The 11,488-nt window shown below is 45.4% G+C and overlaps 1 long non-coding RNA gene across 1 annotated transcript; it reads right to left on the bottom strand.

Moving 5' to 3' along the window:
• Positions 1-1,736: 1,736 nt before the first annotated feature.
• LOC120237574 lies at positions 1,737-3,528 on the bottom strand. The gene is made up of 3 exons (XR_005529989.1): positions 3,402-3,528; positions 2,228-2,443; positions 1,737-1,803 (listed from the first exon to the last, which is right to left on the bottom strand). It is a non-coding gene; the product is annotated as an uncharacterized LOC120237574 (long non-coding RNA).
• Between the last annotated feature and the right edge of the window lie 7,960 nt (positions 3,529-11,488).

Here is an 11,488-nt window from a genome sequence, read left to right as displayed (position 1 = left end):
GTGAAAATACACACCATCCTCCTCCCATTTAAAGACAAAATCTTCTATTATATATTAAGAGAGCTCAGATGAAGTGTCTCCTGTTCTTTAGGTTTGGGGTGGAGAAAGGTTTGGACAAATCTATTTCCGTTTCCTAGTGCACAGAAACTAGATGTAATATCAATCTTTTAGAAATAAGCATGATGTCTCCTCCAACATTCGTCATTGTTTCTGACTAGTCTACTTGATCTGTGAAAATGAGATTACTTGAAAACCTGTCCTACGTTATAAAACTGAACAAGATATATTGATTATACAAATATTTTCATGTCAGTATATATCTTAATAAAATAACATTCACGTCTGGAGCGCACGTCAGTCTGGAAAGCCTGCCCAAAGCCAGATCTATTTATTTAAATCAGGGAAGGCAAAAGGCCATGCTGGCAGCCATTTGGCTCGTCATGCTCTCATGGCTGAACACAGATAATAATAATTTGGGGTGCACACGGGCAGATTTCTCAAAGGAGGAAATTAACCCCTATGTTTACATTATGAGTCAGCGGGGAACTATCTCAGATGTTGAGACCAATGGCACGCATAGCCAATTTTTTTTCTCTCTTTTTAGATTTTGAGCCCATGTGGAGATCCTACTGGAATTCTAGATTCAGATTCTAATTTCTGGGAATTCCAGTTTCTAATGAAGTGATGAAAGCGCTGGGTTCTCGGGGTCGCCATTTACGAAGTACATTCCTACACGACGCAGTTGATAATTCCCCGGTGAGGGAGAGACTTGCACAGCCTGCCCTTCTTGGATGGTTGGTCCATGGGCTGGGCGCCAGAGTGGGGGTGGGGGTTGTGGAGGGAACTTGATGGCCACCTTTGTGGGTGAGTCTAATAGTCCCATGGACAGGAGATGGGCTATCCTTATGGCACATCCTTTTCTCCATGGCAAAACAGCCCAGAACCAGAAGCTGCCTTGAGGTTCACCGGAGGATAACCAAGACAGAAGACTTACATGCCCCTCAAGAAAAGTGTTGTTTGTTTCACACTGGGAATTCTCTTAGACCATGCATTCTGGGACACTCCAGTTTTGTTGTCAGCTCAATCCCAGAGGAAATGTCTCCTTTTGGGCATTGGGAGTCAGTTATTAAATCGTCAACTTATTTTCATTGGGAGAAATTTATTTTATTTTCCTCAAGGACAACTTCATGTGTCTTGTAATTATACACACTAACTGCTATGGACTGAATGTTTATGTATACCCCTCCCCCCTTCATATGTTGAAGCCCTAACCCCCAAGGTGATGGTATTTGGAGGCGGGGCCTTTGGAAAGTAGTTAGGTTCGGATGAGATCATGAAGATGAAGCCCCTATGATGGGACTAGTGCCCTTATATGGAGTTATAAGGAGAGGAACAGACTAGAATCACCTGCCCCCGCCATCCCCTTTCTGCCCTCCCCCCACCTCCACTTGCCCCTGGCGCCCAGTAAGGACACACCTGGGCGGCTCTGTCTGCAAGCCAGGAAGTGGCTCTCGTTAGACACTGAATCTGCTGGCACCTTAATCTTGGACTTCTCCATCTCCAGAATTTGGGCAGATAAATGTCTTTCGTAACACCTTCCAGTCTATGGTATTTTGTTATAGCAGGCTGGACTGGCAACAAGACACTAACAATAAATAGAGAACGATTTCATTTACCTTTTGCAGCGCTAACAAGTTTTGATATATATTAAAAAATTACTTTTTATTGACATTAGTATTAATGGGACCAAGGGTGTTAGCTGAGTTATCTCAAACCTTCAGTGACTCTTGCGATACTCTACTCCTGTGGAAAAAACCTCAATTAATCAAATTTGATAAAAATGAGTACTGGGTCCATAAAACCAGTACAGTTAGAGACTAAAGACTAGAACTGACATCACCAAAATGACTGTGTAGTTTAAAAAACGACTGTGTCGTTTAAGCATGATCTCTCCGAGAGCATTGTTTAAATACAGTAAGTCAGGCGGAGAAGGACAGATACCATATGTTTGCACGTATAGGAGGATTAGGAGGAACTTAAATACAACTATGTTTAATTGGCAGGAAGGAGCGACATATTGGGCAGTGACTCCCCCGTTATGTAGAGATTAGTTTATCAGTTTCCTACCAGAAAGTGGAGCCCAATGGCACATGGCAGATAAGGTTTGAGGGCAAGGGTGTTTGAGGAAAGGTCAGAAGCCTGGGGAAGGCAGCAGAGGACATGGTACCTGAGGAAGAGAGCAGGGCCTCCGGGCCCTCCCCTTGCTAGGCAGAGGAGACAGGAGGCACCGGTGAGAAGGCAGAGGGTCAGCTTTGGGTCAAGTTTGCCTCCTCCCCAGTTCTTCCTGCTTCTCATCTGGGCATATGAGTTCAGGAAAGCCATCCCATAGTCTGATTCGACGTCTATGTAGAGATGCAGTCAGAGTCTAATCCCTTGGCTTGAGCTATAATAAAAATCATAATTTGGTTTGTAAATCACTCTGGATAGCATAGTGTGGGATTAATGTCTGGTAATAATTTGCCCGGGAGTCTCATATGCTCTCTTAAAGACTGCAGTCAGTTTGACCTTCCTTTTTGACTTACCTCATTTGCATTGTATTTCATAATGCACAGTTGCTTGTGAACAGAATTACTTTGCAAAGCATATTTTAAAGAAGGATGTGTTCAAACTAAGTTGTTTGCAGATATGCAGCCTTCTCAAACATCTATTGGATTGGCGTCTAACAGAATAAATACAGCAAATGTGTCATTATTGCTTGTAATGGCATTTTTTTTCTTTTAGAGAGAGGGAAAGAGAATAAGTGAGAGCAGGGAAGAGGCAGAGAGAGAGAGAGAGCACGCATCCCAAGCAGGCTCCACACTCAGCATGGAGTCTAACATGGGGCTCCATCCCCCGACCCTGAGATCATGACCTGAGCTGAAATCAAAAGTCAGTCACTCAGCCGACTGGGCCACCCAGGCACCTCTGTAATGGCAATTTCAAAACATGAAAACTGCGGCGCCTGGGTGGCTCAGTCAAATGAGCCTCAGACTTCAGCTCAGGCCATGATCTCTTGATTCGTGAGCTCAAGCCCCACATTGGGCTTGCTGCTGTCAGCTCAGAGCCCACTCTCTGTCCCTCCCCTGCTTGTGCTCTCTCTCAAACATAAATAAACACTAAACAAAACAAAAACAATGAATATCATTTACAGTATACAGAACCAACAGCCTGTGAATTAAAAGAGTTTAGGCAAAACTCTCTTCCCTTTGAAAACAAAAAGCCACCTTTGAAAACAAAGAAAAAAAAAAGGAAAAGTGGTTTGTCTACCTATTATCAACTGTAAGTATTAAACTTGGCTCAAAATGTATTGTCTTAATCTGCTTGCTTGGCCATAACAAAATACCATAGACGGAGCGGCTTACCCAACACTTAACTCTCACAGTGCTGGAAACTAGGAGCCCTGTATTAAGCTGCTGGTTTACTTTGAGCCCTGTATTCTTGGCTTGTAGGTGGCTGCCTTTCAGCCATGTACTCACGTGACCCACTCTTTGTGCAGGCAAGGGGGAGCCCTTGTGTTCTTCCTCTCTTTCCACCTGCCGCCTGGGCCCCACCCTTCCGACCTCATTTAACCTTTGTCAGCTCATAAGCCTTATCTTCAGAGACAGTCACAGTGGCAATTAGGCCTTCAACATGTGAATTTTGGTGAGGACACCCACATTCAGTCCATAACAGGCATCCTGATTAAGTGTGCCGTTCGTTCTACGTGTTTATGTGAGTTAAAATATAATTATTGCCTTTGCACTATGTGTTTCAATATAGCTATCAGACTTGACACTGGTCAATAAGTAATGAACAGAATGAATGGATGTTATGCTTAAATTTTGTTCATTATATTGTGTATAGAATATGCCACAATCAGGGAAGAATAAAAATATAATGGAAAGAGTAGAAAAATACAAGTAATGGCTCTTGATTGGAATCTGTCTAGTTGAAGCCCAACAGCGATGTTACCACCGTAGTTTACAATAATAATCATGATGATCATAGCACGGGTTTGCAACACATTTTGACCTACCTGACCTCATTTATGCGGGAATTCCAGAGACTCTTCCTGAATGGCCGTGTCTCTTCAACAGCTGAATGACTCTGGCTCGGTGGGGCAGTATCCCTGGGGATGCAGGGAGTGTCCCTGCTGGAGAAACCCTGCCACCACCCAGGACGCAGCAAGCCAGAGGAGCCCCCTGGCAGAAGGGAAAGAAAGACTGAACTCTGGATTCTTCTCCTCCTCCAGAGATAAGGAGACGAGGAAGAGCACTTGCCCCATCCAGGTTCTAGAACCATCAATAAGGGCGCCTGGGTGGCTCAGTTGGTTAAGCGTCCGACTTCGGCTCAGGTCATGATCTCACGGTTCCTGAGTTCAAGCCCCGCATCGGGCTCTGTGCTGACAGCTCAGAGCCTGGAGCTGCTTCCGTTTCTGTGTCTCCCTCTCTCTCTCTGCTCCTCCCCTGCCCATGCTCTCTCTTTCTCTCAGAAATAAATAAATTAAAAAAATTTTATAACCATCAATAAAATGCAGTTACCAGACTTCATAACAATACAACTAGCACCGCGGGGGGCCTTGGCACAGCCTTGAGCAGGATCAGCTGGGCCATCCCAGGCCTGCAACTCCTGTCAGTGAAAGGATGTGGACGGCTGGGTTGTCACCTGTGGTCGCCAATTTTCATTTGGGGGCTCTTGCTAGCTAGCCCTGTGGTTTAGGATTTGAATAGACTGGCCTTGCTCTGGTGCAGAAAGGCCTGACAAAAGGCCAAGCTTACCTCTGGAACTCATGCTCGCTAGACTGTCCCCCCGCTGTGAGGACGGGAGATACTTGTGCCGTGTAGTAGCCCTAGTGACTAGCTCAGTGCCTGGCACATAATACGTGCTCAACGAGTATGTGTTCAACAAGGATTCCCACTTCACAGTTCTGAGCCTGCAGTGGGTAACCAGCGTCAAGTTCAGGAGAAAATCCACCCCTTGTCAACATTATTCAAAACAAGCGAAAAAGAGGACACAATAAAGAAGTCCATGGAAAGAAAGCAGCTTGGGTAAAATGCTGTCTGATTCTCCTTGCCCGTGTCTAGGCTCACTGTGTTTAAGTGAAAGGTTCCAAACTCCATGTCAAAACATTTACATATGCCTTTCTAATTGAAAGCCTAGGGTTGTGGCAAGGCCTTAGCATGCTTTGAGCACCTTTTGATTGCCACAAATTCTAGGTTTGTCCGTGACATTGTTTTGACGGAGATGTTGTGGCCGGAGCCGTGGTCTGCCCATCAAACGGCTTAGCCTCTGCTTCCTGGCTAGGTTTCTGGCTCAGGTGACCTCACCACATAATCCCAGTAAGCTCTGGCCAGGGCAACTCTGGGCAAGATTTAAAGCACTGGTGACCGAGAGGATAGGCCTGGCACTGGTTTGGGCTTGCCCGTCAGGCGATCATATGACATCTGTGTACCTAATGGTCAGACATGCCAGGCTCTCTGGAGACCCAGATGCCCCGTGTGTGTTATGATATCTGCACTGATCCCTTTCTAAGAGTCACTTGAGGTTTAGACGGAGAAATGCATTCGTGGCCGGTTATCAGTTGGGGAGGCACCGACATTCCACAGTCAGTTGAGTTAATCCCTTGCGGAGGTCCCAGAGATATTTCCACTGCTGTTGTCTTCTTTTCCAAACTGGTCATCTGAATATGATAAATGTGAGTTTTACTGCTAAGATTAGCTATGCCCTGAGCCCTAGCTTTGTGAGGCTGGGTGGTTTTGAACACGGACATCAAACAAGGCAAGGCGCGGCTGTGCCACCTGAGATGTGACGATCTTGGGGGGGTGGGGAGGACACAGAAGCTCCCTTTGAACAGCGAACCTGGCTGTGTTTACAAAGCCTACCTTAGATGGTGAGGGCAAACCTGTGCTTTCAGAGAGCATGAGAACGTGCCCTTGAAGTCTCTGACAGCTTCCGGACTGTACAGGTTTGTGTCTTGTAGCGCCTCTTCTCACAGGCAGAATGAGCCTGATCCCCAGGGTTAGGGGGAGCTTCTGGGTAGCACTGTGGGTACTCTGTGCCCCTCTGTGAGGCCGGGGCCCAGAGGGATGCGTGTTTGTCCGGCCAGTGCCCTCACTTGGCACTGGGTCACTGGGCCAAGCCATGCGGGGTCAGTCTTAATCTCAGTCATTCGGACGGAGACAGTTAGCTGTGTCTTGCACACATGCACTGGGTTTAGGATCTTGGAGGAGCCCAGGCCAGACACCAAACACATCCTGTGACTTCCTCACCGGTGGACAAGAGGGGTACGGAGAGACTAGGTGCCCTCTAGCATAAGAGAAAAGAAACATGGACTTTTAGGAACTTTTGGAACTTCCAAAGTTCTAGTGTAGAGCTTCACGTTGTACTGTTGGTTTTTGTCAGGTCAGCGGATGCTTGGTCCGTGCTGGCCACCGTCCCTGGGTGCTGAGGCCACCGAAGTGATGAGGACAGGTTCCCTGACGGCAGGAGCTCGCCACTTTGTGAAGGATGTGGATAAGCAAACACAAGTCAATGCTGGTAGAAGCCTGAGGTGAATACCACATAAACAAGGAGAGAGAAAGGGGAACGGAGTGGGCAGACATACTGCGGGGGTAGGGAGTGTTCAAGAAAATGTGACAGGAAGAAACATTTGAGCTGGGCTTTGAAGAAGTGGACGCTTGGCAGGCTGATGGGTTTGGTGGGGGAAGTGTTCGAAGTAGAAACACAGCGTGAGCCTGTGGCAGTGGGGGTCATGGCTCATCCCTGAGCCCCCCAGGGCCCGGCACACAGGAGGGTGCCTACAGTGCCCCGGGGATTGGCCATCACATGGGAGACCCTTTGGTTTCCCCAAGAAGAGAGGGTGAGGTCCAGGAAAGAGTCCCTGCTGGAAGCTGGAGCTGGGCTGCATAGTTATAGCTCAGGAGTTGTGGTTTTATAGTGTTGGTCTTAGGGAGCGATTGAAGGCTCTGCATTTCATTTTATTTTAAAAGTTTGTTTGTCTGTTTGTTTATTTAGAATCCCAAACGGGCTCCATGCTCACAGCAGAGAGAGATCCCAAAGCAGGGCTTGAACTCACGAACCGCAAGATCATGACTCGAGCCAAAGTTGGATGCTGAACCGAGTGAACCACCCAGGCCCCCTTCCAGTGCGCATTTTAGAAAGATCTGCCTAAGGCCTCGTGTACAGTGGGTGGGAAGAGGCTACAGTGAACAGTCCGAGGAAGGGCAGGACTGACTCTTTTCCCACGTTAGCAGTGGATTTGGCCTGGATTTGGGCAATTTGGCTCCTCCGTAGCTCCATTGCATCCAGGGTGTGTGTGGTGGTCCTGGGAGGCTGCTTTCTGGGGCCTCTCTGTTCCTGGAGAAGCAGCAGGGGCGCTGGGTAGAGGTGGTGCCTCTTGGTGGAAGGAGGCTGGGACTGGAGAAGAAGGAAAATGCAAAGAAAGCCACGTGGCATCTTTGGGGACTAGCTCCTGAGCCCATGGAACAGTGCTCTGAGGGCTCCAGAAAACCATTAGTATTTGCGAAAAGTATGGTTGTACAGTAGCAAGTGGAGTTGAGTAAAAGAGAGTGAGAAAAAATTTAATTTTTGTGTAGCTTTACTTTCAAAGAAACAAACTGAAGATCACACATTATATTTGGTTTTGTATCTTAACTCTGTTCCCTGAGCATTATTTCAAAAGCATCTGCTTATTCCCTTAAATGTATTGTTATTTCTTGCTGAATTCCAAGGAATTCTTTATGCTCAGGAATAATGCTTAATAGCTCCTAACACAATCCACAGAAGGCACCTCCATGCAAATAAATTAAAGTATTTTACTCAGGTCAATTTAAAAAGTAAAAAAAAGAGTTGGGAAGATAAATTATTTGGCTCTGCAGTGGCATGTCGGACCAAGTATAATATAGCAAAATATCGGTCTTACAAAGAAAAAAGTCAAAGGAAAAGATTATGCTCAAAATTGCTCCTGGCTGACTGGCCTTCTGGTTATTAATTCAAATGTCCCTCCTATTGGTGCTGTTAATGGCTTCAAACAGATCTTGTCTCCTTTTATGCAAGGGGAAAATTGGACCCATTCCAAACAAAATAGCAGTAGCAGGAGGAAGCCAACATTTGCAGCATTGTTAGATAACTCTAACTATTAATTTTCTTCAACCAAGTCGCTTTTCATTTTTCACATATCTTTCTTACACTGCCTAAATCTACAAGTTAGACATTCCTAGTGCATAAAAAAGTCTAAATAATAATAAAAAAAAGAGAATTTTCCCATTTGGTTAGCTTCCTGTCTCCCTTCCTGGGCTATTTCACCAATGCCAGGTAGTGACACAATAGTAGAAACCTCAGATGTGTGTTTTTTGGTTCTCAACTAGAGATGGGGGATACAGAATGGGAGGGAGGGTAAAATTTTGGGGGACAGAGGAGGAGAGGAGAGCTAGGCAGAAATAATTTGAAAATGAACCTCACATGATGCTGACATGCCCTCAGGTTGAAAATCACTTAGACTTGTTGATTCTTGGAAGTTAAGGGATCTTTGAGTTCAGCCATAATCCTTTCTACCTCAGGTTGGAACCTCCCCTGCTTGATCCTGTGATCTATGCTTGAATATCTTATGGACATTATGTTCCTAGACCGTTTTAATATTTAGAACATATTTCTTCATCTTGAGCCCTGTGTAGTGGTCATTTTTTCACTTTTTGGATGCCTTAAATCCATTTCCCTTTCCTAAAAGTACCATGATTTCTTTTTGGGACATAACTTGGATCAGGCTGGATTAGACTAATAGAGATGTCTTCCTGATGTGGAAGTCGAAGACATCTTTGAAAGTCTCTTCTGCCAGACTCTTCCTGTCCCTTCCCTGGGATGGTCAAAGGGTAGGCATGGGACCCCGGAATTCTTTTTTTCTAGGGGTAGTACCAGACAAGATGATAAAGAAATTCCCAAACCCAGGATCTTTTATTATGACCTCTTTCTTGTTAGTCTGATTGGCCCCATGTTAGCCTTCGGCTTTTCAGTAACTGGTGAACTCCTTTATGCAAATCAGGTGATTTTTTTTTTTTTTTTTTTTTTTTACAAATAGTTTATTGTCAAGTTGGTTTCCATATAACACCCAGTGCTCATCCCCACAAGTGCCCCCTAGGTGATTTCTGTTGCAAAGGAAAGTAGAAGGTAGCAATCGAGGAAAGCCTTCCTGAGGGGGTTCACATCTGAAGACTAATTAACATCCATAATTACCCAGCACTTCCTTGTGTTGGGCCCCTGTCAGTATTGGCAAGTCAGGGACAAAACACTACTTCTGGCCTTTGAGAGGCTCACAGTATAATGGAGGAGACAGACAAATGACAAATTTGACCACGACATTTATGTGTGACAAATCCAACACAGAGATAAGAGCAGGCTGCTGGGCACTGGGCAGCTCGAGGCCAAGGTAGGAAGGAGTGTTCCATTGCTTCTCCCTGGAGGCAGAACTCCGAGCGTAGGCTTCCTTGACCGTCGGTAGGGCTCTCATGGCGAGAAGCAGAGAAGGAACATTGAGGACTGAGATTTACTGTGGACACCTGAATGGTTGAGATTCTGTCACTGTGCTAAGTGGTCCCAGTCATAATTGGGTCGGAAAAGCCCTGTCGCTCTCCCCGGGCCAGGTAGTCACCATAGCATTAGTTACTTTATTCATTATTATTGATCGATTATTGCACATTATTTCTTCTCATTGTTTCTCCTCACCCACGGAGCTCTTCTTACCACCTCCACCTCTAGGTTGGCAGGTTTCCATACAGGGATGACCCTCTCCGGGTATGAGGAGTGGGGACTAATCAGTTTACCTCAGTTTACAAAGTTCATTGTAAAGCTACTTACTGTGGACTGGCATTGGGGTTACTCTTGCCGGGATCTCAGCTGTGGCTTCCAGTCAGACTTTGGCTCCAAGCAGATCCCAATGGAAGAGGCATGGCGGCATAACTCACAAAGGCTGGTGGGTACGACAGGCATTTGGGGTCTTGTTCTGTTCTGGGATGCTTTCTCAGAAGGCAGTCCTGTGTATGGCTGAAAACGAGGGCTTTGGTTCTAATGCTTATCAGCGGAATGACCCTGGGCGACTCCACTTCTCTGAGCTTCAGTTTCCTCTGAAAAATGGAACCCTACTTCATAGAACTAAAGGAAATAATTAATAGAAGGTAACAAGCACAGTGCTTGGTATATAACGAGAGCTAAATTAATTTCTTTTTTATTCAGCACAGTGATATTCCTTCACCACTTCTATTGTTTGAATAAGGCAAACACTCTCCCAAACATATTCTTGTCATGGACCTCGTTTCCTACCTCCGTGACTGATGTGAGCCACAATTCGACTGTGTGTTAAACTAGCATGCCCCCTTCACATCCGGGTGTGCGCTGGCCAGCAAGCCTTCGAGGTCAGCCTCCCCCTTCCCTCTTGTTAGTCGCTGAAAGCTAATGGGCACCTCCTGAACCATTCTTCCTTCTCCAGCTTGCTTCTTGTTCCCTGCCCTATAAAGTTCACTGTTGTGCTTGGGTCGTTCTCTCCCTTCCCTTTGAATTTCTATTTCTGGTCCTCCCGTTTGGGTCAGTGAGTTTCCTGCCAGACATGTTCTTACAAAGCTTGTGGATGAGCTCCCCGTCCCCTTGCCAGTAACTGGCGTTCTGTGTGGCGAGCCCTGTCCAGAAAACTGAACTCTGCTCTTTGACACCAATTTAGAACCAGCTGTTCACTCCTCATTTCTTCTTTTCTTTTCCAAAGTTGTGAAACTCCAGCTGGAAGAAGAGATGTAAACACCTCCTATGCCCCCAGATGTTTGCGCGCCCTGCCCGGGACTCGAGACGCATTCTAGATTTCTTGCCAATTGTCAGCTTTCCAAAAGAGACTTTTATACTCATGTAAAAGACATTTTGATGAATTGTAATTGTTTTAACACAGGAACTCTCTAACATAGCTTAATTAAATTTTTTCTTTCAAGAGAAATTAAACTCATTTATGTTATATATATATATGTACATATCCACACACATATTATAGTGATTGTATACATATTGTCTTAAGGGCTTTTTTCAGATTATAAATACTGTATAGAAAAGATACTTAAAGTATATTAAAAACTTATTGGAATATAATCCTCAAATCAAGCTTAATATGTAAAAAAATTAGAAGAAAACACCACAAAAATTTACTAGATCAACTATACCTACCTATATATATTCAGTTTATAGAAGGCAGTGAAGCCTCTAATTGTGTGAGTGTATTACCACAGAGGCACGCCTTCCCCCCCCAACCCCCCCCCCCCCGCCAGCTTTTTGTGTGGAATAGAAAATAAAGTCTGGCATTAAAGTGGTGACTGTTCAAGTTCGCAAAGTATGTGGTAGTTAATCATCGGCCCCGTTGCCCTTTTCACATACGCAATCAAAGGGAATCATTGTCTACACTTCCATCTTTTCTTCCTGGTGCTCCCCAAATACCGATGTAAAA

The sequence above is a fragment of the Hyaena hyaena genome, unplaced genomic scaffold (genome assembly GCF_003009895.1).
Source record: "Hyaena hyaena isolate Hyena2069 unplaced genomic scaffold, ASM300989v1 scaffold_184, whole genome shotgun sequence".
Taxonomy (NCBI): Eukaryota; Metazoa; Chordata; class Mammalia; order Carnivora; family Hyaenidae; genus Hyaena; species Hyaena hyaena.
Note: the sequence above shows the minus strand (reverse complement) of the source record. Positions and strands in the feature narration are given on the sequence as shown.